The 25321-nt window shown below is 43.0% G+C and overlaps 1 long non-coding RNA gene across 1 annotated transcript; it reads left to right on the top strand.

Moving 5' to 3' along the window:
• Window positions 1-1730: 1730 nt before the first annotated feature.
• On the top strand, window positions 1731-6309 carry LOC139080595 (uncharacterized). Its single transcript, XR_011535205.1, has 3 exons — window positions 1731-1832; window positions 4447-4785; window positions 5593-6309. It is a non-coding gene; the product is annotated as an uncharacterized lncRNA (long non-coding RNA).
• The last annotated feature ends 19012 nt before the right edge of the window (window positions 6310-25321 follow it).

Raw genomic sequence — 25321 nt, 5'->3', positions numbered from 1 at the left:
AAGGTATTGCATATGGTAATTTGGGGGTGGGGACAAGTGAGCTTCCAGTCCTCAGGAGAACTTGCTGGGACTTAGAGACTGACCATCAGGGTGAGTGATGTCTGGCCTGTGATGGCAGTGTGAAGCAGCTGGGCCCCAGCAGGGAGGCTGAAACAACCCGCGGCAGCTGGACAAATGCGCGAGGTCAGGCAGTGTTTGTGGACACTGACTTCTCCCTAAGCGTCCCCGCACGGTGGGAGACATCCAAGGTCGTCACCCAGGAGTAACACCCCAGGGCTTTTCTGTGTATAAACCTCTCCCAAGATGCTGACCCCGGAGGGACAGGCCCTCTGTTGGCTCCAAGCACTTCTAAGATGGAGTCCTGTTTCTCCGGCTAATTCTATTTCTGGAATAGGTTATTTGATGGAGGAGGAAATAACCCACATGACCATTGTATTGAGAAGGTAAAATTAAAAGTAATTGTCCTTTCCTAGCCACTTTCTTTTTCTTTTTGGGGAGGATTGGCCCTGAGCTAACATCTGTGCCCATTTTCCTCTATTTTATATGTGGGATGCTGCCACAGCATGGCTTGTGGGTAGGTCCACGCCTGGGATCCGAATTGGTGAACCCTGGGCTGCCGAAGCAGAGCAAGCGAACTTAACCATTATGCCATCAGGCTGGCCCCTGCCACTTTCTTTTTGGATGAAAAAGAAACATTCTTTTATTTTTATTTATTTATTTATTTATTTTTGAGGAAGATTAGCTCTGAGCTAACTACTGTCAGTCCTCTTCTTTTTGCTGAGGAAGGCTGGCCCTGAGCTAACATCCGTGCCCATCTTCCTCTACTTTATATGCAGGATGCCTACCACAGCATGGCATGCCAAGCGGTGCCACGTCCACACCCAGGATCTGAACCGGCGAACCCTGGGCTGCCAAGAAGCGGAATGTGTGCACTTAACCACTGGGTCACTGGGCCAGCCCCAGAAACATCCTTTTAATATTCAACAGATCTTTACTAAGTACCTACAATATCCGGGCGTAGAGGATAAGGATAGCAACAAGAAGCTCACTTGAGTGGGGGGATAAAGTATCACCACATGGGCTCCACATTATAGCCTTTTTCTTATTACTTTTACGTTTGGGTATATTTGAGGTGGTAGAATAGAAAAGCTTGTAAGAAATTATTTTGTTAGCCAGAGGGCTTTTATGAGAAAAACTAATAAAAAAGACAAGAAAACATAGTCTCTAAGGTTTGGGAGCTAGGATTATTATTATTTTTGAAATTGTTGATGTTGAAATGAATGGAAATGACTAGGAACATGCCCTCACGTGGTAAGAGGAGGTGGCATGGTGCACTGGGGAAAACCAGGGCACAAGTTAAAAATGGCCGTTTTGTACAGGAGAATGTCTAGTTTTGTATGCAACGCGCTCAAAGCCAGGACAGGATGGTGCTGTTTCTGGCCTGTCTCCACTGAAGGGTGGCCTCTGAGGGTTAAGCACATTGTATCCCAAAGGCTCACCTGGAATTCTGTCCTGCTGAATTTGGAATGCTCTGCCCAGTAAGAATCTAAGGACTTCTTGCAAGAGCAAGGGTCCCCTGCAAGGGTCCCCTGACAACCCTTGAAAATGCCTTCTGTCTCTGCAATGGCCACAAGACCCACACCCCACCCAGCACCTCTCCGGCAGCCCCGCCACTGCTCTCCCCCAGCTCATGCTGATCCAGCCGCACTGATTCCTTGCTGCTTCATGATCTTGCAGGGCCTGCTCCCACCTCTGGACTTGGAACCTGTTCCCTCTGCCTGGAATGTCTGTCCCCCTCTCTGCAGGGGGCGGCTAACTGCCTCCCCCTCCAGGTAGGCTTCCCTGATCACTGTCAGCCCACCCACCCCTCTGAATCACCCTCATTGGCTTCATTTTTCTCTGGAGCCCTCCCACCTTCTTAAACACCACACAGACACTGCTCCATGTTGTTATCTTTGGCCTCTCCCCTCTGAAGGGAGGCTGCCTTCGGCAGGGGTTTTTGTCGATTTTATTCTTTACTTCTTCTCAGCACCTAGACTAGGTCTTGGCAATATGGTGCCCAACACACATTGGTTGCATGAATGTTACTGTCATAAGGATCTCCGGGACTCTCTTGCAGCAGTGGACTCGAGCGTGCAGGCCCAGCTGTGTGGCTAGAGCACATGGCTCACCCCGGGTCCGTCCTCTGGCCAGGGAAGCAGGTTTTTCCGGCACACCTCACAGCGCCGCTGGGCCGGCAGAGGTGGCACTGCTTGTGGAGTCATCCGACACATCCCTCTCCAAGCTGTGGTTTGTTCGTCGTTAAATCAGTGTGTCGTATTAACTGTGATTTAAGATCAATTTGGCGCTCTTAAGGGCAACAATAATGATGGAGACAAAAATCTGAACCTCTTCCACGCTGCCTGCTGCAGTGACTTCTCAGGCCTGATGGTAGGGGTGCGGACTGCGCTGCCAGCCCGAAGCCTCCACCTCTGCCCGAAGTAGCCGAATTCTGACCAATGTTCCCCTGGAGCGTCATCCTCCGTCCCTTCCCTGGTGTCCGCTCAAGAGCTTCCTGGATAGCAGCAGGACCGAGTGTCTGCTGTGCTTGGACACCTGACCCTGCTGGAAGGCGATCGAGGGCCGTCTCAGATCCTCCCGGAGAAGGACTGAGGCACCCTCCCGTCTAACTCTCCTGGAAGGCTGTTCCGTAGGCAGAAATGTGGCTATTCTCCAAGGACTGGGGAAGAGTGCAGAGTGGTGGGGCTGTCGTCATCGTCTATCATAGTCTGGAAGCAGCATTGTCCCCATGAGCCTGGGCACCAACGTCCCCTCCGGAATTCCTCCTGTGCCGCGGCTGATGCGTCCTGAGAAAGAAAACCCTCCCCACCCCCACCCCAGCTTTACCTGGAAGGACCTTTCCACCCAGATCCAGTTTGCTCTCTAACTTTTGGGCGTCTCTCTGGTTTCAAGTTTATATCATAGCCTTAAGTATATAGCAAAATTTAAATTTCTGAGATTTATTTTAAATTTCCTTTTTATACATCAAGCCGACTTCCCTTTATAAATCCTGAAATCACCTCTGAAATTTTAGACAAGGGCAGATGTCACGTACTGTGACTGGCAAGTGTTCCACACGCCATTTGTTGCGTGTGGTCGTTGTTTTCCCTTTTGCTTCTTTTTTCCCCTCCTTTTTAAAAATCACCATCTCACGATAAAACCAATTAAAATAAACTTTTCCAAGACTCTTATTTCCTGGCTGAGATAGTCCAACCTTTGACTTTTTCTGAAGCACAAGATAAGACTTTCTGATTAACTGGGGGTGGGATGTTTATTCAATCTGTTCCTTTTATACATTATGGATACTGCTTTTCAGTTTTTGTGCCATGTCAGTGGCATATACTTTCTGAAATTAATAAATACAATACATACCATCAATGTGTGAAATTAAAAGAAACATATTTCCATGGTTTGACATACAAAAATGTACTCACACACTTTTGAAATCTCCTGTCAAATCATGTCACATCTGCACCTAAAGCACACAGACATAATGCTAACAGCTTGTTAGAACTCAGAAATGCCACCCGCTAATCAGCCCACCTGTGGCATTCTCAGTCCATCTTGCAAGCTGCATAGCCTGCTGCCAAGAAGCTTGACAAGAAAATGTATATTAAATTATTGAATAAGATTGGAAATATTGTACAGTGTGGGATAAAGAGAATGCACAATGTGTGGCCAATGACACACTGTCCCTTTTCATTGTAATGCCTGCCTGGACGTGACCTAGCTTCATTCCCATTTGCCATCAATTATGAAGCTGCTGCTAAGTTTCTGGATGTGAAATCAGCAGCGAGGTTTTCATTGTTTCTATCGCATTTTGTTATGTGTAGTTGGTATTGACTAAAAGAAAAACCAAGAAAAAAAAGCAGAAAGCAAATTTTGAACGAAGTTTTACAGAAACAACCCCATTTTCATACAATCCCATCCTGCAGTTCAGAGCAAAACAAAGACTTCCTGACATTCCTGACGCTCTTTAGAAACCATAGTAGCAATGACGTTAACCAGATTCAATCGTTCAGTATTACTTAAAATCCTAAGAAAATGATCTTTTGAGCATTCTTAGCAAAAAGTCAAATAAAATGCAAAAGTGAAATAAAGTTATTAAGATCCCAGAGCAAAATGGGGCAGAGATCATGGACGAAACCATGAGCGCATTCTGCTCATGCCTGGAAGCTCTTGAAATCGGGGGGAAGCGTGACATTGCACAATACGATTGCATTTCTACCAATTATTAATTTCTATAGAATATAAACTAATGTGCGCACGGAAGTCTCTTCTCTGGGGTCTGTGAGTGAGAAATGCGATTTTAGCATCTGTTCTTTTAAGGCTATTTGCTCTGGGAAGCCAGTGTGTTTTGCCATAAATCTAGGTCATTAATTTGTATCTGTTCTTTGTTTATTTAAGAAACAGGACAAAAGGGCAGCTGCTGAAACATTTGGCTGTGCCGAGGGGTAGTGGGCTCAACGTGCTGGAGCTCTGCACATGACCAGCTTGAGTTTGTATCCACAGCTACAGGACAGGACTTTATGGAAGCACTTTGCCAAGCCATGTGGTGTTCGGCTTCCCTTTGCATCAATACCCTTTTAATTACCTGATCCTGAGGGGACAAAAGTTAGAGAAAAGTGTCAGTGCAAAAGCCTAGGAACCCGCCGAGAATCCAATTTTTTTTTAAATCATTATGGTACACTGTCTGGCAATTATTCTACAGAACATCAATATAAATCCTGCAACTGGCCTGCGAAGGTAACGCTATGACCTATATAATTTGATATTTATAAACTGAAGCACATTAATATCAAGGAAATTGATTGTTAACAACATCTAATGCTCTGAAATTGGCCATGAAGTGCAGAATCATTTGAAAGGCATTACTGTTATCATGAAGCATTGCAGAGGTTTTATTTATTATCATAAACCTAATTGACTCAGTAAATTAGATGTATTTAAAAAGGTCATTTGCTGCTTGTTGATACTGAGTCCTAAGCACTTTAATTCAAATGGATCACAAAACGTGGCAGTGTTTTCAAGGATGATCCAGTTTAAGCTGATCCAAGTGAACAACGTGGAGGCATAGTCGCTCGGATTTGGAAATAATAATGATGATGTTAATAACAATAATCATGTGACAAGAACTGTTAGGATTGCTTAAAAGACTATATTAGAAAATTATGGGTCTTCTATTCAAAATGCTTACTAGAAATAAAAGAAAAAAAGTCGAATTCCTCAGAAGTGAATTTTAAATCACAAAGAAAAATTTTTTCCTAGAATCATCTCTCTTTTGGATAAATGTAATGCCACCTTTGCATTTTTCTAGGAATCCCTCACTGTGAGAGGGTTTGGTCACTTCGTAAATCTCAGGATGTTTCTTGTGTCAGCCTGGGGGCCTGTTGGAAGAGACATAAATGACTCAGGGTCCCAACAAGCCACCTGTGGTGTTTATGAGTTTGTTGAACGTATTGTAAGACATTTAATACTTATCTGGATAGAGGTTTAAATTTTTTTCCTGTTGGATGGGTTTTCATGTGAGTAGAAACGGTTTTGTTTTTTCAGATGCTCTCTGTTGAGGAAGTCACAACTGGAAATTTGGTCAGAAGCAGGGACTGCTCTTTCAAAGCAAAATCATACTCAAGGCTCTTCGCTGGAACACTCTGGAAAGGCAAGGAGCTCTCCTCTCAGCAGCAGCCTGCAGTCTGAGAGGAACCTGGACAAGCTGCTTTGAGAGACAAGCATCAAAGATCCTTCAGGAAGAGACTGAAGCAAGACCTATCTTTTATTTCATCTGACACTGTCTTTGGTTTCTTCATTAGGGTGACACGTAGATCCCTGAAGTCTTGCTCTCCGAGTAAACGTGAGCTTGGTCCAAAGAAGGAGTGTGCTCTTTCCCATCATTGTGCTGTTTTGTGGTCAGAGGTGCAGAGAAAAACTTAAGAAGTGTCAAACCACCTCATTCCTAGGAATAGTAGCTGAAAAAGCCTCTTCTTTCAGCACCAGTGGAAAAGAGAAAGAGAGATTGGTTAGACATGAAATCTCCTAAGATTTCTTATGCTCTGAGACTGTGTTTAGAGAAGAAAGCACACGAAGGGTGCTTCCTGAATATGCACATGCCAGTCATTTGGTATTCCACACGTCCTGCTATCCAAGGTCCATTAACAAACCACTGGATGACTAATAAACCAGTATCTATTTGGCACCTACCACACATGAAGAAATATGCTAGATATTGTAACATCTAATACTTTCTGGAAAATAAAATAATTTTAAAAAGTCTTATCTGGAATTTTTGTGTACCAAGTAGAATACCTTGACTCATTCTGTAGATTTAGATAATTTAAAGCTACCTTTTTGGTAAAATAAAGGAAACCAAATCGAAATTATTCTAAAACAAAGGGGAAAATCCTCAGAATTCATCTGTCTTAAAGACATTGATCACCGGTTCACCATATAGCTGGGCATGTCCCATCCGGCCATCGTATTTCAGTTCTATTCATCTCTTGATGCTTTTCTTCTTGTCTGACCCCATCTAGATTCCTTCATTCTCCCACACTGTCCCCTACTCCCCAAGGATTTAATGGATGAAAAGCACACACACAGAAAGATGCTGGATTGCCAGTCCCCTAGGATAGCCAAAAGGTATCTATCTACTTCTTTACTGGGCTCTCAGTGGATATAAGGAAAGCTGTTATATATATGTATAAAGCTGATTTTCTATTTATGTGAGACAGAGAACATCTGAGCTTCTCTTCTGCTCCCTTGAGCTTTCCCATTCTCTAGTCTTGCTCAGTTTTCAATTCTACTCCAACATCTCTTGGCTGCTAAGTTGCCCAACTTTTCTCTGTGTCTTTTTCTCCCTAACTCAATTCAGATCTCTCCATCTGATCATCTTCCCCAGAGTGGTTGTGGCCTTTGGGATGCAGTCTAGGTGTTAAATGGATGATTATTCACTGTGATCTCCAAGCATGAGAACCCTCCTTTCCTTATAGAGGCTCCACTCCCCAGAGAAGAGTTTGGCAGCATTTTTCTCAAAGTGGAAGAAAAAGGCATCACACTTAAAAAACCCCACATGGCAACTCTCAGGAGACTTTTGATGCAGGTTCCATTTCTGTCAAGAGAAGATGCATTTGCAGTGGAAAAAACATTGAATTGGGACTCAAGAGACCTCCCTTCCAGTCCTGGCTCTGTTTATTACTGACCGGGGGACTTTGCAAATCACCTACCTCTCTGGGGGTCTTAAGTCCTCACTGTAAAACTAGAGGATAGGACCAGAGAACGTCCAAGGTCCTTCCAGCTCCGACATGCCCTGAATCTAGCAGATGTGACCCTGAGACGTTAAAAGGAGACTTCTGTTAAAACTAAGATTTGATGCTCCCTGAGTAGGTAACTCAGGCTTCTACCTTTTTGGTATTTTACCTTCAAATCACAGTAATTTTTCCCCCTTTGCCAAGGCTTCTCTAGGAAGAACATCTAATCATCATTTAAAATACAGAAATAAATGTTTTTGAAAGTTTGAAACCAACATTCTTCCTTTATTGGCAATGCCTGTAGAGTGAGATGCAATAGCCAAAAAAAATGACCAACACCATAACTTTGTCTACTTTATTGGTGAATACTACAAAGCATAAGCCTTATTCAGAGAAATCGCTTTAAAAAAGAAAAGTTTTGGGGGGCTGGCCCCATGCCCTAATGGTTAAAGCTCTGTGCACTCTGCTTCAGTGGCCTGGGTTTGCATGGTTGGATCCTGGCCGCAGACCTACACCACTGATCATCCGTGCTGTGGCAGCATCCCACATACAAAATAGAGGAAGATTGGCACAGACGTTAGCTCAGGAAAAAGCTTCCTCACCCAAAAAAAAGAAAGCAGTTTTCTTTCTGATTCTATAGCTACAGTTAGATCATCCCATACTTCCATCTATTTATCTACCTATCCATGTACCTACATATTATACTATTTTAAAAATAAAGTTAGGAAGTCTCTCTTTCCTCTTGTCTCAATAAATATTCCATAATAAGTCATTCATGTTGAGAAGATAATCATCATTGGGATGCATTTCAGGTATACTTGAAAAACTGCAGAGGATCCAGAACTAAAGAATGAGCAAAGCTGCGCTGTATTTGCATGACGGAAGGCAAGAGGAGAGGGAGGGAGCGAGGGAGGGAAGAAAAGGAGACAGGCAGCTTTGTTGCTCTCAGCTGCATTTGTGCAGAGATGAGCAAAATCTATGGTCCCTGTCTTGGGACAGACTCCATGACCACCCCTGAGCCAAGATACTGCAAGAACAACATGGGGAAGAAAGGTGCTTTCCTAGCACACTAAGAGCATCGTGCTCCAATTATATGAACTAGTGCAGATATCTTTTAAAAAAATATCATTTGACAGTTGATGCTTTGGAAAGTAGAAGTGTAATTTAGGCCCATGTTTCCCCATCACCAGCTCAGCACACAGGCACACCATAATGGCCTGTCTGAGATACCAAGCTTTCCCCAACCCAAAGGATGCCTGTGACCATGTTCCCGAGGCAGTCCCTTCTTCTGTCCATGAGTCAACCCACATTTCTGACTGTCCTCCCAAATAGGACTCAACTCTAAGTCAGGCTGCTTGCAGCACTCACTCGCATCTTCTTCCTGGACCACCTCGTTGAAAGCACACTCTTTGCCATATCAACTCTTTCTCCTCTCCTCTCATTTCGGACTACATCTTAGTAGCCTCTTCTCTAAGGCCTTCCTTTCCCCTCCTCACCACTTGATTTGGTCAGGGACACTCTCTCATCTTACCCTCCCCTAGGTGGGTTAAAGAAGATGTTAACACTTGTCAGTAAATAAAGCAAACATTTGCAAAGCACTGGCCTGGTCTAGAGAGCCCAAATCCCCACCTGCAAGTAAAATGCATCACGGACGGGCCATCTCTTAGATCATTTTAACCTCTGTCCACTCAAAACTTTGCAAGGTACGAGAGGACTTCTGGTGTTTATAATGTCATAGTAACGTCATTAGAGAGTGATTTAGAATCCCCTGATGTGAACCAATACTAAACCTCAATCTGGATATCATACACGTTTTAAAGTTACATAAGGAAGCTAACTTTTCAGCCCACGGTAATTCCCTAAATTTATAAGAACCCAACATCTAAATCTATAGATCTGATAACCAAGGTTATAAATTATTTCAGCGATATTAACTACCATTTATTGAGGACTTGCTGTGTACTGGGCAGTGTGCTGTATATTTTCTCAACAAACTTCCGTGGAAGGTGTTAGTCCCACCCTAGTAAGCAATTTGCCCAAGATTACATAGCTGATAAAATTTCAGTCAGAATAGGGACCAAGGCCTGACACCTACAACAGTACTTTTAATCATTATGCTAAACATGAAAATACGTAGCTCAGATCTTTTAAAGTAGTTAACCATGGAGTATGGACTTTGAAGCAAATCATTCGTCATGGGAACCCTTGAGCAGGAGTTGGGGTAAGATCCCACTGCGGGCTGCAGCCCATTTGATCCTGGTCTTCTTGGGCACAGAGGTCTCACACCGAGGATGGGAACCTGCTATTTCGAAACTGGAGGGAAATAGATGGATATTGGCTGGAATAGGAAGGATTTAGTTTAAATATGTAAAATATTTTCCCATAGTAGAGAGTTATGAGATGCAGGAATGTGTCTTGAAGGAAAGTGACAGAATCTGTTTCACTGTAGCCCTTTAAAACATGGGAACGATTTCTCTTTGAACAGAAGTGGAAAAGACCCGCAGGAAGGGGCCCTGCCTCTTTTGCCGTAGATTTCTACAATCAGCATACAATTCTAATAGCATCCTGGCATTGCGTTCTAATAACAAGTCATTTGAGACCATGGTAGCCAAATGTATGCAGACCCAAGTAAGAGAAGCCTGAGAGTCAAACTGGATGAGATTCCATTATTATGAACCTTAAAATGACAGTTTAGATGAGAAATTAGTCATTGCTGAAGGAAGGGGGTGAATGAAGTAGGAGGACTGTATCTTGATTTAATATTTGTTAAGTACAATTTGACCAGTCTCTCTCCTATTCTGGAGGTACAGGATTCAATCCTATAAAGTCACTGAAAAGAGAAAAATATTCCCCCTTTTCATTGCTTTATAGGGGAGGCAAATTTTTCAGTCATTGATCTGCCCTTAAATTTATAGCTCACTTCTACTCTGAAAGCTTAGGCAATAAAATAATAGCTTTTTGAAACACTGAAGCTTTTTCATTTTTACTTCTTAGAGTAGTTAATCATTAATCAAAGGAAAAAAATCTCTGTGCATGCAGCATTTGAATCAGGAATTCGAGCTTTACGCAACGAGCAGCTGGCGCTGAGTCCCGCTGCATGAGCCGTCTGCTGCGTGCATCAGAGGCTTGGGTGCTCCGGGAAGAGAAGGGGGCTAGAGATCATGTCAGAGATACGTCAGTCTGTGCGGAGTAAGAATTTTCATAACATTTGGAACTCTGGTCCATAGAACTGCTTTCTGGTGATTTCTTCAGGCTCTGATGGCTTACTCTTACTAGATGCATCGTTTTGACACTAATAAATATGGGAAGGCCTGGGAAAATCTGATGGGCTGGAATTGCTTGTGAACCAGTAGATCTAGCTTTTAAAACTAATTTACTGGGGGGCTGGCCCCGTGGCCGAGTGGTTAAGTTCGCGCGCTCCGCTGCAGGCGGCCCAGTGTTTCGTTGGTTCGAATCCTGGGCGCGGACATGGCACTGCTCATCAGACCACGCTGAGGCAGCGTCCCACATGCCACAACTAGAAGGACCCACAACGAAGAATATACAACTATGTACTGGGGGGCTTTGGGGAGAAAAAGGAAAAAATAAAACGTTTAAAACTAATTTACTGGAAAAGATAATCTTCATCTTTTTTCTTTCAGTCATAGAAAATATTATTCCTTAAATGCCATTAAGTCTTTTTTTTGAAGAAACAACAATTTCCCAATGCCCCGAAGGTACTTCAATGCACTATTTTAAGAGAAATATACATGAGTTATGGATTTGAGCAAAATTTCTATTTAATCCAGATTATAAATTCCAAAGCGATTTAAGAGTGTTTTTTATTTCCTTATTCACTCTGTCCCTTGGACTCTCTTCAGAGGTCCCGATTCCAGGTCCCTCTTCAACTGTTCTCTTTATTGATTTAATCTTATAATTTGAGTTTGAAACTGATTCCCCAGCTTTTTATACAGCAGTCCAGATTTGTTCTCTGTTTAACACGTCGCAGAGAACTGAGTGTCAGGTTTCCATCTCATCTGTTCCGCAAGTCTGTGTTCTGGTGTGATGCCGGCGTAACTGGTATAATTGGAGACAAACGATGATCTGTCCAAGTTTCATGAAATAAACGCTTATAATTTATAGGAATTAGAAATGCAAATATTGAAATGCTTTAGAATAGCACATAGTTACATTCTCAAAATTTCAAGGGTGTGGAGAATTAGAGAAACTGCCTGACCCGCTGCGAGTTACGGCCAGCTCTAGATGGTCCAAGATCAGGTAGACGGGTCCCTCGGAGGGAGGATGCAGACAGAGGAAGCAGCTGTCTCCAGGCACGTTGTCTGCCTCCGGCTGAGAAAGACGCACACTGTGCTCACACGGCCGTGCGTGCTTGTTCACGTGTCCACTCAGGACGGGAAAGCAAAGCAGTATTCCGGTGGATGTACGCCGCACTCTGTCAGTTGTTGAAGTCTCCGCTGTTGATGCCAATTGTGTTTTCCCAAATGTCTTAAAAATCTGTTTAAATAAAAATGTCAAACACTCATACAATTTCTAAAGTTATGGGGGCATTTGAGGTGAGCAACACAGTCAAGGACAGCATCTTAATTGTCTCTCTGTCTCCCACAATGCCCAGCACAGGGTTTTGCTCAATAATTATGTATTTAACAATGAAATAATTGAATGGATCTAGTTCAACGGATATGCCAATGCAGACATCCAGCTCTGCAGCCCTAAATATCTCACTAGTCAACCTCGGTCTACTGTTGCCGACTGCCAACGGTTCCAGAGTTCCCCCTGATGTTGAGCCAAAGCTTGTCTGTTGCAATCTCCACTTGTTAGTCGTGGTCTGTTCTTTGGGGGGAGCGTTCTATTCCTTTTACTACAGGACGATCCTTCCAATATTTTAAGGCAGTTATCATGTCTTCCCTCAGACATCTCCAGAATATTGCCCACTTTCTTCCACCATTGCCTGTAAGGGATGCAGTGTAAGGAAGAGGAAATTGCAGGTAGGTGCTTAGTAAACTTGCATTTGTGTGCCATTTGGTTATTTATGAGTGATGTGGTATTTGGTGGGTGTTTATAGATTCTTGTGTAAAACATCATATTAATATTGGTCTGCTTACCTGTAGTATGGTTTTGGGAATCAAACCCTCTGAAAATTATAAGATATTATGGAAACATCAGACATTATTATTTCAACAAGACATAGTTTCCAGCTACTTTACCAATCCAGTGTCCTTCCTCTGGCTGACCTATAGTTTATCATTGTGTTCTTTAAAAGGTACTGACCAGAATTAAATTCACTGTCCCATCAACTACTGGTCTTGTACAAAGTACAATAGGAATTAAAGGAAGAGAATGGAAGAAGAGGACTCACATTATTTAAAACTTACCGTGTGCCAGGCCCTTCACTCTTTATTTATTTTAATCCTCATGATAATTCTCTAAGCATGTATTATATAGGTAAATGAAGAAAACCTTAGAAATTTTGAGTAATTTTCTCACATCACCTGCGTCAACTTGACTCTTGTTCTTTCTGCTCTGCCATGTTGCCCGTGATTCTGTTATTCCCATGACTGGGATGCTCTGCTTCCGTGATTGGAGCATTGGATGGTGACAACATTTTCCCCTGGCTCGAGCATAACAATAACTCATATTAGGCTTGGGCTTAAGGATAAGGGCTTTAGGTTTTCATTTTTATTTTATTGAATTTTGTATAGAAATAGAATATATTTCTATTTACCCTGTATTCCTATAACAGGTTTGTGGAAACCTAAATTCAGGCCATTCTAAGCTTATTCACAGCCTCTTTCTGTTTAATAATTCATTCTAGATTTTGTCAGGGATACATATCGGGTTTACGAATTTGCAGTTTTTCCATTTCCTGTTATCCCTCATTTTGAAAATGGAGACATCTGTCAATCTATCTTCTCACACCTCTCTTGCTCTTATCCTCTCTTCTTCCTCGCTCTGTTTCCCTCCCTCCCTTCATCCCTTACTTCCTAAGGGTGTTAATACACAGAAAGCACTCGGAAGAGTGATTGCCAGATACAAGTGCTCAAAAATGTTAGCTATTTTCATTCATTCAACAGGTAGCAATTAAGCATTTCCTATGTACCAAGGACTGTGCCAGGTGCTGGTATACATTGGTGACCAAAAAGAAAATAATCCTTGTTCTGTGGAGTTCATAGGCCAGCGGGAGCATGGATAAATCCTTAGGGTGGTCAGAGACCACTCTTTGAAGAAGCGACATTGAAGCCACGACCTGAAGAATGAACAATCATGCAGTGCAGGAGGTTTCCTGGCAGTGGAATCCTGAGACCACATCTGTCACCTTTTCCAGAGCCTGACATGCAGTTTTAAATCCACAAAAAATGGCTGAACGCACACTTAGGAGTTCCTCATTCAACTTGCTCTTTAATTGTCTGTTGACATGTTCAACCATTTCGAATGTGAAGACCATTCTCCCTTTTGGAACTAGAAGCCAAATAGAAATGAGTAGCTAAGAAATAAGCCTGTCTCTTTGTTCATCATCTCTATCTAAATGTGATCCAATAAGACATTTTTGTCATTCTTGGCGTTTTCAAAGCTCATCCTGGGCTTCAGCCTCCTGTAGGAGGCCAAATAATGACCCGCAAAAATATCAAATCATAATCTTAGAATCTGTAAATGTTACTTTATATGGGAAAAGGGACTTTCCAAGTGTGATCAATTTAAGGATCTTGGGGCGATTATCCTGGTGGGCCCGGAATGTAATCACACACGACCTTATAAGAGGGAGGCAGAGGGAGATTTGATACAGATGGAAGAGGAAGAGGCGATGTGACTGGGCGGAGAGTGGAGTGATGAGGTTATAAGGTAATGATGGTGGCAGTCACTGCCATTTCAAAACTGGAAGAGGCACGGGATGGATGCCCCCCTGGAGCCTCCGGAGAGAGCACAGCAGCTGCCGACGCCTTGGCTGCAGCCCAGTGATACTGACCTTTGGACTTCCGGCCTCCAGAACTGGGAGAGAATAAATTTCTGCTGTTTGAAGCCACGAGCTTGGTGGTAACTTGTTATAGCAGCCACAGGAAACTGATGCACTCCTTTACGTTATTCTGTATGTTCCCGAAACTCGTAATCTCCTTGGGCTATGTGCTCCTCCTTCCTTCTTTTTCTATATACATATTATTTATGTTTCAATAAGACACGTTCCATGTGTTTTCTTTTAACATCTGAGCTCACCAGACTGCTATCCATGCTTCACACTGGTTTCTTTAAATGTCATCGTTTAGAGGTCAGAAAATATAAAACATTGTTCGGACAGATATATAATGAGTTTCAAAAGTCTTTTTTCTTGGCTTTTCAAATATTGATGGTACAAGAATGCTTACCGGTTGTTTTTAAAATAGGAGAACTTTTTGCTCAGTAAATTCAAAATTTTGCGCTCGAAGCTCTATTGATGCCAATAGATCCAGTGAGGTAGTACCTGGGGGGAGAGGTCCTGCTGGGAGGGGACATGGACCAAACGGAGACCCACAGAGCGCCTGCTCTGCCTTTCAACCCTGCCCTCCAGCATCCAGTGTGGTCCCAAGTGAGCATGCCTAGATATGCTGTTTTGTACTCCAGACAGACCAATTAATGCCTCTTGAATCACGCTATCAGGACTGGGTAGTTAGGTGGGTCCCAGTGTAACAGCAACAAAGAGCTCATGTCTATTTGTATCCCTTTCCTGTGCCTTTTTGGTTGAAAAAGATATTTTTTATTGCTGCCTATCTAATGTTCCAAATAATCAAATCTCGGAGAAGATACTGTGTTTTAGAAGTACCTGGAATAGCCCCACATATAATTTATGTGTTTGCTCTGCATAAAAAGTATCACACATGAAACTATTTAGAAAGGTATATATACAGAGAAATCCTCTATTGCCATCAAGTTTACTCAATTTTGCTTTTGTACTGTTAGGGCCGTTAACCGTATCTGGATATGTGAAAGGGGATTTGGATGGGAAAGGTGAGAAAAACAGCTGGAAAAGGAAGTGAGTGAGGAGGAAGGTAGGGGAGATGGAGAAGGAGGCACAGGGGAGAAAGGGAGCAGGTCTGACCCAGATTCCCAACTGCCCATCCTCTGAATATCAGAACTCAGTCACATGCTGCCGGGGGAGGGGCAAGGAACAGGACTTCGAGTGGGAAGTCAGAGTCCAAGTATCCGATTGTATTTCTCTTCAAAACAGTGTCACTGAGGGCCCGGCCGGTGTCGAAAGTCCCGCTTTGGGATTCACACGTGCTTACCTTCAAGCATGCTGTGTCTTCTTTCTGTGGTGAGACGAGACTCATTTATTCTGCCACACGCCTCAGAAATACTTAACCTAGTTATCTGATAGCCATGTGTCTTCGTGCTGAGGTAGAAGGAGCTGTGCGGAGGCTTTTTTGCTGTGAAAGAGATGGATTGTTTGAATCGAAAGTGTCTGTGACAGTGGGGAGTGCGGGTTTTGGAAGAGACGACTAACGGGAGAGGACCCAGCACACCCCAGGGGGGCTCAGACTCACCTCCAAGCCACCTTACCACAGTAATGGTGCCAATATCCTTTTTACTTTCCTATTTTATGGACTTCAGGATTTTTGGTGAGCTAGACTTTACATATTCATGGGTAATTTTCAAAGCAAAATAATAGCGGGATAAGTGAGGATTTTTTGTGTGTTTTGTGTGTGTCATAGGCCAACATCCCTATGACTGCACCTTGATGTCTTATGTGAGGTTTCAGTCACTGACAGCTTTTGTGTTCTATGATGCTCATGGATTTTTTTGAACATCCGCCGAGCTGGGGCAGGGTGTTCATCTTTGTGAAGAGCACCGCATACCAGCCTTGTCCTAGAGGGGGCCAGTCCAACCCAAACCTGCAGCTGACAGCTCTCTCACGGCAACCACAGCCGCAACCTACTTGACGGCAGACAAGGATCAGATCAAGGGGGCTCTCGTCACAGAAAGTCTCCATCAGGGATGCCTTGCAGGAGGAGCAGAGTGGGAGGAGAGGAAGCCACACAGCAGGGCCAGGACTAGGGCCAGGCAATTAAGGCATTTGCCTCTGGGGCAAAATTTAAGGCAGTGCCAAAAACTGAGTCATCAAGATAAAGAACATATACATATTTTTTTTGGTGAGGAAGATTGGCCCTTAGCTAACATCTGTGGCAGTCTTCCCCTACTTTGTATGTGGCCTGCTGCCACAGCGTGGCATGATGAGCAGTGTGTAGGTCCACACCCAGGATCTGAACTCGCAAACCCCAGGCAGCTGAAGAGGAATGTGCGAACTACTATGCCACCAGGCAGGCCCCAAAATTAAGAAAATTTTAACGCAATTTTTTTAGAAATCAAAATTAATACAAAATAATGAACAAAATCTCAAAATTTTGAAGAAAAACAGGATTGATATTGCTGATTGTTTTTTCCCTCTGGCTCTAAGATGGCTCCATGAGGTACTGTTACTGAGCCTGCAAGTAGGGAGGGAAAGGAGATGGGGTCAGCATCAGTGACAGGTATGAAGGTTCTGAGAAAGGAGTGAAAAATTCACGTCACGCTGTCCAGTTAAGCTTGGCTGGGACAGAAGATCTCAACAGGGAGACAGTAAAAGGTAAAGAGTGAGATGGGGGAAAGAGGTAGGAGAGTTATTACAGGGGGCTGAAGAGCCACAATGAGAACTAACGGGCAGGATTCGTCAGGGTGGACCATCCAAATTGTGGGGAGTGCCCATAAAATAATTGTTGTAGCCTGTAGGCTGGGTGGTAAAGGGCAGCGATTGCCTTGGGAAGCCAGTGTGGGTAAACAGAGGTGTCTGCTAAGGGGTAGCTGTGACCCTGGAAAAGAAACATTTCTAAACGACGTTGTAGATAAAGAGAACTGGCAGAACTCAGTCATTTGGATGTGGGGATAAAGGAGAAAGAAGAAGCAGAAAAGACGAGCCATGTGCCAGGATCCTGGGTGGATGTTAGTCTGCACTGCCTGTGAAGAGCTCTCAAGCAGAAGCTGGCTTGAAGAACCTGAGGTGACACTAAGATGCAAAGTGGGAGAGACAGACTTGGGGGTCTAGTGTGTATCGGGAGACGTGACCCCAGGTGAAGAAAAGTGCTCAAGAGGGGAGGTTCAGAAGTAGTGAATGAACGTCAAGAAATCTATTTTCCCACTCAGTGTTTCTCAAAAGTGTGGTGCTGTTTGCATTTTGCGTAACAAGTCTTTGTCATATGGAACCGTTCTGTGCATCCCAGAAAGTCAATGTTCTTGCTCCTCTCTCCCCTCCCCCCAAAATGCCAGTAGCACTTTGCAATCACTGGGACAACTGGGAAGGGCCCCACAGATGTCCAAAGTCTTCCTAGGATGTGGTTTCTGACCCTCCAAGCCAGGACCATTGAGAACCCCTCTGGGGAAGAAGAAAATCTCAATTCAGGTAAAGAGTTGTTCAAGAAATAATAGTGTGGCAGAAAATCCAAAGGCAAAGATGTTCCCAAAGGCAGGGTAATCAGTGGTGTCAAATGTCACAGAGAGATCAATGACTAAGGCCAACTTGAAAAACAACTTGAAAAGACAAGTGGGGAGGTGTCCTCATGACACCTTTCCTTATTCCAAAACAGCCAGGTGTCGTCCTACGTGCTGGCGGATGGGACAGCTGTGTTTTTTCAGGCAGGGCCCAGTTTTTATGTTTCACTGTTATAATCATGCTCGCACAGTTATATAATCTGAGAATTTAGCTCTGTTAATAGTGCCGTATATATAGATGTTAAAAATGCCATGTATTTGTTATTTGTATATCTGTTTGTACATGTACATGTAATATGGACTGATTATTGGAAGAGTGGCTTTTATAATAAATGTTATCTCATTGTTCTATGGCCATTAAAGCCCTCTGTGGGGGTATCTGTAGGACGACAATATGCAAATATCAGGAAACTTAGCTAAAATTTTCCTTTTACTTCTTTCTAAATGTAAGGAATGTTTTTGTGGGTGTGTGTGGAAATAAAAGGGCAACACTATCATTTTAAAACCAACTTGTGCAACCGTAAACGGTAACTTTTATAATTAAATGTAGTAAAAAAGCCAATAATGGTCTCTTCTTTATTGGTCAAGCACCTTCAAAGATGCTTGATCTGCATTTCTTTGTATGAATAGGCTATCTGAACTTGCATAAATGTTTTGCTATGGTTTCGTCTTTTGGAATGTTCTCTCTTGGAGGTGAAATGGAAAAGGTGATCTTTATGTATTATTTTTCATTCTGTTTGGTCTACTCTTGTGGTTGGATGCTTAATTTGGCATATGGTCTCTGGAACGATCACGGTTGTCCGTTTCCACTGAGTTCTGTTGGTTGTACTGAATCAAATCCGATAAAATTTTGTGAATTTCTACTTAGCATTCTATCAAGGTCTTCCCTAAATTGGTGGTTTTGGAGTGCTGTGTTACTCCTTCCCTTCTAGCCACTGTGTTCTCCCAGATTGAGAAAGGAACTACGGAATAATATTTCTAAACATAAAATAAGTTCTTAATTTCTCTTTCCAAATCTCATATTGTCGATAGAGGTCTTTTTTTCTTCTCATAATGTTCAAAATGATCTGCCCTTTTATGAACGCCTGGAGACTATTGCACAAAGCTAACGGTGAGGGAGCAGATGCCTCATTCAATTGCAAAGAGAAGGAAATCTGTTGTCTCAAATAATCCCTAAATTCAGACACTTTCAGACAGCTATTATCAAGAGACCACATTCTAAGAGCAGATGTGTTATTAAGGCTGAGAAATGTTATGAGGACTTCGTGATCTGACAAATGATTTCAATCTATCCAACATTCCAACATTTCGTCTTTTAATAAATTAGAGATTAAAATACCCATCTTGGGAAGACAAGTTGTGTAAGGTAGTTGGGAACCGGCGTTGTAAGTGATACTTCATTTCCATGCAAAACCTCCCCTAAATTATGCTTACAGGTCCTTTTTAGATATAAAATCTGTTCATTTGACTAAAGCAATTATGATGTATTTTAATCTTCGTATTCAATCCTGTGGCTCCTTCCCGCGGATATGAAATACAGCCCCTGCCTTTCAGTGAGAAATGAAAACAAATACACCTCGCCTTCAGTTGTCCCACCTAAATGTGCCCAATCACGTCTTTATACCATTAAGTTTACCTTTATGTGATTACTTTATGCAGAGCCTTTTCAGTGAGGCAATTACTGAAAATTCTGCTGAGGGCTAATACTCTCCTTTTCTTGCCTGCTGCTAAATCTCTCTCTTTTTAAGGTGCAATAGAGTTCTTACACTCTGGATAATAGACTCCTCTTTTGGGTTCAAGTGAATGTTTTCACCAGCCCTATTCAGAATCAGAAAGTATAGCATCCATAACAAAGTGGACACTCCTCGGCACTTGCACACTGCTTATTATCCGAGCGTTGTACTTTGATCTCTTGAAAAGACTTGTGGTGCCATGAGATTTTTACATAACCTCATCAGTGTCAAGTAGAATCAAACTTAGATACAGGTGAACAGCAATTATTGCAAATAAGCTGAAAAGCAGCAAAGGCACCCAAATTCTCTTCAGCATAGATGTCCCCATCTGCACCCAAGTTGAAATTTACATCCCACCCGGCCTTACAGAAACTGGACAATAAAGTGGTCTTGACTGGATTTCTTTATTCATCTGGAATTGCTTTCTTGGCTTAATATTTGAAGGTGCTTCCTTGGTATGAAATTTGGGAACAGAAGTAAACAGTCTCCTAATATTCTCCCTATGACTGGTAATATTTTTGTCTCCGACCTTCAGGATCAGAATTTGACAACTAGAATTAGAAAACAAATGACACATTGTAATTTAAAAATATGTTAAATTGTCACAATCCTAACTATGGAAATATGGCACAGCAAAAAGAATGGAACCCCAAGGGGCAACTCTCCTTTTATTAGCAGTTCTAGAGTCCAGGGCGAAGCCTTCGCCGGCCTCAGCGAGCCTGCTGCAGCAGGAGCAGAATGACCCCTCCCGTGGGCTTCCCTCTCGCCAAAACCCCTTCTGATTTCTACCGGTAACAAGGCCAAGCTTTGTAGATGTCATCATCCACTTCTCACTTATTCATTCGTTCAACATTTATTTAGCTCCTACCATGTGCAATGCGAAATAAAGTGAAAAGCCTTTGGAAAGTAGACATTTAGAGAAACTTGCTACAGGCCATAAAAATGGTATAATTGTGACCCAGTTGCAGCAGACTTTTTAAGAATACAGGCCTTGTACAAGGAGTTGAAAGAGCACTAAAGATAGTGGCAAGGTTGCCATTTACAAGCTTTGCGATTTAGGGCGTGTCTCTAAGGCCCTCCTGCATCAGATACCTAATCTCTCGAAAATGCCGAAAATGCTGGTGACTGAGTAAGCACATATTATATGCAGGCAGGTGTTGGGCGCTTTTGGGAATACAAAGATAAATCAGATACAGATTCTGACCTTATTTAACTTTCAGTAGTTATGGGAGCAGACACTCACATAATCATGACACAAGAAAGAAGAGATGTTGGAAAGAGTGGCACAGGTTGCCGTGCAAGTTCAAGGAAGCAAGTGACTCTTTGCATTTGGGAGTGTTGGGAAGGAAAAGACGTTTGGTTTGGGTCTTAAGGAGTGGGCAGGATTTCAATGTAGAGAAATAGGTAGGACTTTACCCAAGGCTGAGGGAGCAGGAGAGAAAGCACACAGAGGTGGGCGTGAAGCACAGGGGTCAGGCTCAAGTTCAAGGAAAGTGCTTTGCTGTTGCTTGCCTCCTTGCTTCTTTATTTTTCGTGAGGAACACTCTCAATCTTATTTCTAGGCTCCGAGGAATTTGTCCAAGAAAGGATTTTAAAGGCATGTTGAGGGAGGAGTGGGAAAACAAGGACAGAGAGTCCTGGATCAGGTGAGGGGCACAGGGCCAAGAGGAGGGACGGACATTGTGGAGAAAGAAGGTGCAGCTGAGCCAAGAACGAGTGTGTGCAGAGGTTCAGGCAGAGCTCAGGGGAGCTGGGCAGTCCATACCCAACGGCACCTGTGTTCTCTATGACGGTTTGGCATCTGATGAGTCAAGGGAGCTGGGGGTACAGACTGAGAGGACTGATGAAGATTTCAAAGCTCTGATGAAATGGATGGGGAAAGGGCCACCTGTGGTTATGCAGAGGAATTGTTGAGCCTTCGAGGGTCTGGCTGAAATCAGAATCATCTACTTGCAGTGGAGCCATACAGGATGGGGATTTCTTCTAAAAATCTGAGTAGGGAAAGATCCAGGAGAAGGAGATATAAAATAGAAAACAGAAAGAGGAAACCTGATGGAGCCAGGTCGTGGAGAGGCAGGGTGCGGGGCGGACAGTGAAATGCAGTCCGTGAACGTGGAGCACAGTGTTGGGTTTGAGGGAAGTCTTGGAGAACCGGATGGATATTGTTTTCTCTGAGTAGGAGGGAGCAAGGACTTTTAGCAAATTTTCTCTCTCTGAGGGTTAATGTAATGAGAATTTAATTGTGCCAGGTCCAATTAAAAATGACAAGTAGGGCCGGCCCTGTGGCCGAGTGGTTAAGTTCGCACGCTCTGCTTTGGCGGCCCAGTGTTTCGCTGGTTCGGATCCTGGGCGCAGACATGGCACCGCTCATCAGGCCATGCTGAGGTGGTGTCCCACATGCACAACTAGAAGGACCCACAACTAAAAATATACAGCTATGTGCTGGGGGGCTTTGGGAGAAAAAGGAAAAATTAAAAACAAAATCTAAAAAAAAAGACAAGTAAATTTTCAAGGATATATTTCAGTGAACATTAAAAAACGGTAGAAAGGAAGAATGCAAATGAGGCTTTGCGGTCCATTGTGTGAATTCATTCCTAATGTAGATAACACTTGGAAAATAATCTAACTCAAGGAAGGCAAACAAACTTTAATATGTAAACCATTTCTATCTGCTTGATGGTGGCTGCCGGAGGGTTGCGTTGAAAATTCTGAGGACCAATGTGAAATGTGCTGCGCTCAATTTGTGATGGTTGGTAAGGTCACAGAAGAGGAGAGCAGGGTGTCTGTGGCATGTTCTTGCCATTCTTGAAGTGTAGATAGAACATGGAACTTTTGTATTTTCTCAGGTATGTCACCAAAGTAGTATGAAATCTTGTGTGACTTAATTTGTTATTATTAGTTTACCTGTCAGTGAAATATAATATTTAACTATATCCTTATAGATTGCAAGTATTTTTGTTTGTAAGGCCCTTTGAGCTCTTGCATAGAAGATGACGCATAATTACAAATTATAATAATGTCAGCAATATAATTTGTGAAATAAGTGTTTCTCTTTTATCTGAACCAAATTACTAATGGGAGAAACGTTTGATTTAAGTTAACTATGCCCACAGAAAAGTGATTATCTAATATCTTTCAACTTCAAGAAGCTTTAAAGACACGTGCTGTAACAGGCTGATAAAAATAAAGCAAAATGGGACTGGCCCCGTGGTCGAGTGGTTAAGTTTGCGCGCTCCACTGCAGGCGGCCCAGTGTTTCGTTGGTTTGAATCCTGGGCGCGGACATGGCACTGCTCATCAAACCACGCTGAGGAAGCATCCCACATACAACAACTAGAAGGACCCACAACGAAGAATATACAGCTATGTACTGGGGGGCTTTGGGGAGAAAAAGGAAAAAAATAAAATCTTTAAAAAAAAATAAAGAGAAATGCAATAGTTATTTTATATTATCAGGGACAAGAAGAGAATTAATGTTTACTGAAGCCTGTTTTAGGTTCTTTACGTGTGTTCCTGTTTGGGTGATCCCATCACTTGGGGAACTGAGTGAGGCTGAGGGAGGTAGGAATTTGCTCAGGGGCAAACAGCTGGCAAGTGGCCAAGGTGGCGGCAAACCTGGGTGTCGGCGGCTTCACGTCTGCCCTTTCCATCTCTGGGAGGGAAGCGCCTGTTACTACGTCTGCATAGGCAGGACCTGTTCGAACTAGAAACAAACGCTAAAATGCTATCCATTTTGCACGTAATACAAGGTAGAAATTATGCTCACTATAATGCTGGAATTGTACATCTTAATAAATTACTCCAAATTTTTTATCAGCAGGAAGAGATGTTTTAAAAATGCATATGTCTAGGTTTGCTTTGAGGCAAACTTGTATACGTGGATATTAATGGATACCTGCTGAATTTCCACATGTGTGAACTAGAGTTTGAGTGACCTTTGATAATGCATCCAATCTTATTCGGCTCCTCTTCTCTTTTGCTGTTAGAGCCTAGGTACGGGTTCAGGATTTCTAGGTATGGATTCACGATTTCCAGGTATGGGTTCCTGATTTTCTCTTCTCCCTTTTGGTTAAAACATGATGTCAGTTCAGGAAAGCTAGGGCCACATTAGCAAGCTGAACATTCCAGAGGTATTAATGAAGTAATAAACACAAGTGACAAGTGAAGTTGTTCCTCCGAAAACCCAAAGGCAATGCCAGCTTGAAATCCTGCAGAAGGCATTTCTTGGGTTCAAATATAAATAGTTTTTCTAAGTAAAAAACAAATCTAACATATTAAGTGTTTCATTGAAAGCCCCAATTATGTCTAGAGTTTTGCACTCAGTTTATTTAAAACGTATCTTGAAAAGTCGATGGTCCAAATTTTCCCATAGACTTCCACATGATGAGAATCTGTCTCTTTATATTTAGCTGCAGGCCACCTAACAAGTTCTTAGGCAAAACACATTATTTTGCTAGTACAAAAGGAATAAATACTGTATTTGGAAAGTTCCAGTGTTCTTCTTTAAAATATTGCTGTTTCCATAGCAATAACATAATGTACTGAAGAGTAGAATAGTGTTTCTTTAGAAACCACGTGCATGGATACATGTTTCCATGAAGGGCTTTGAAGCATCTCACCTGCTTGTGCTCCAAAAATGGAACATCCATAGTGAATCGAATCAATCATCACCTTGTGAAAGGGAACTTGGCCAGTATTTCGCTGCCTGGTGATGTGTCGGCCTTCTGCTTCTGGTCACATGTACGGCACTTTCTTAGGTTCTGTGCTCTGTGAGGGTGGAGGATAGACTTATATTCATTCATTAATTCTTTTAGTCAACAAATATTTATAAAGCACCTAAATGCCGGGTACACTTCTAGGCACTGGGAACTCAGTGACATTACAGAGCTTACATCTAATGGGCAAAACAAGAGAATTCTCTTTGATCAACAAGGAATGTCGCATCTTGTGCAAATACACACATAAAAGTGCTCCTTGATGATGGCGGTGATGTTTTAAACACTTTGCAGGAGTACAGCATCAAAGAATAACGTATCTAAAATGGTAAGGAATAAGAGAAAAGGAGACAGAGCTGAGACGATAATAGTTGACACAGTGACTCCCAGGTGGTTCTGCCAGCGATTCTGATGCAGCAGCTCTGGGATGAGCCTCAACGTACTACAGGGAGCAAAGGGTGTTTCCAGGGCTTGTATAACTAAGGTGTTAGCAAGAAACAGGAAGACTGCGGAAGTGGGTTCGCTGTGAGTGGAGGAGGCTGTGGAGACCCAGCGTGGAGACAGGCTGTGACCATGACCTTTAAAACACATTTTAGGTGGGAAGGCTCTCTTTGGGCACCTGCCTTGTCTTTGTCCTGACTTGCAGTTGGGTGCCTTTGCCTTCCTATAATCCTCCAAACATGTCTCATGGGCTGATTTTGCCCTGATGAGCCCTGCCTTGCTGGGTACCTCCAGCTCTGACTCCCAAAGCTGGGAGAGTGGATGGGTGGCAGGAATGTCACTCGAAAGGCCCGTTCTCTGGTTAACTAATGGCTGTCTGGCATCTGGCAAGGGGGATGTAGGTCACAGATGTCTCCACGCTGGGTCATCACTGTTCAGAGAGAGAGCAGTAAAAGGAGCAGAGTGTTCCCGCCCGCTCCCTGAGGCCACACAGCTTTGTCTCCCACACAAGGCTCCCCTTGTGCTTTCGGTAGCAAAACCTTGAAATATTTAACATCTTAAGAAACCCATGTCTATCTGCCATGAGCGAGGTCCTTTTGTGCTGTAGCATTTCTGGTGCCCTGGTCACAAACAAGCAGCAACCTCTTGACTCTCCCCCACTCTGA

Source organism: Equus przewalskii, chromosome 31 (assembly GCF_037783145.1).
Source record: "Equus przewalskii isolate Varuska chromosome 31, EquPr2, whole genome shotgun sequence".
NCBI lineage: Eukaryota > Metazoa > Chordata > Mammalia > Perissodactyla > Equidae > Equus > Equus przewalskii.
The sequence above is the reverse complement of the archived record's forward strand: the minus strand, read 5'-3'. Positions and strand labels throughout refer to the sequence as shown.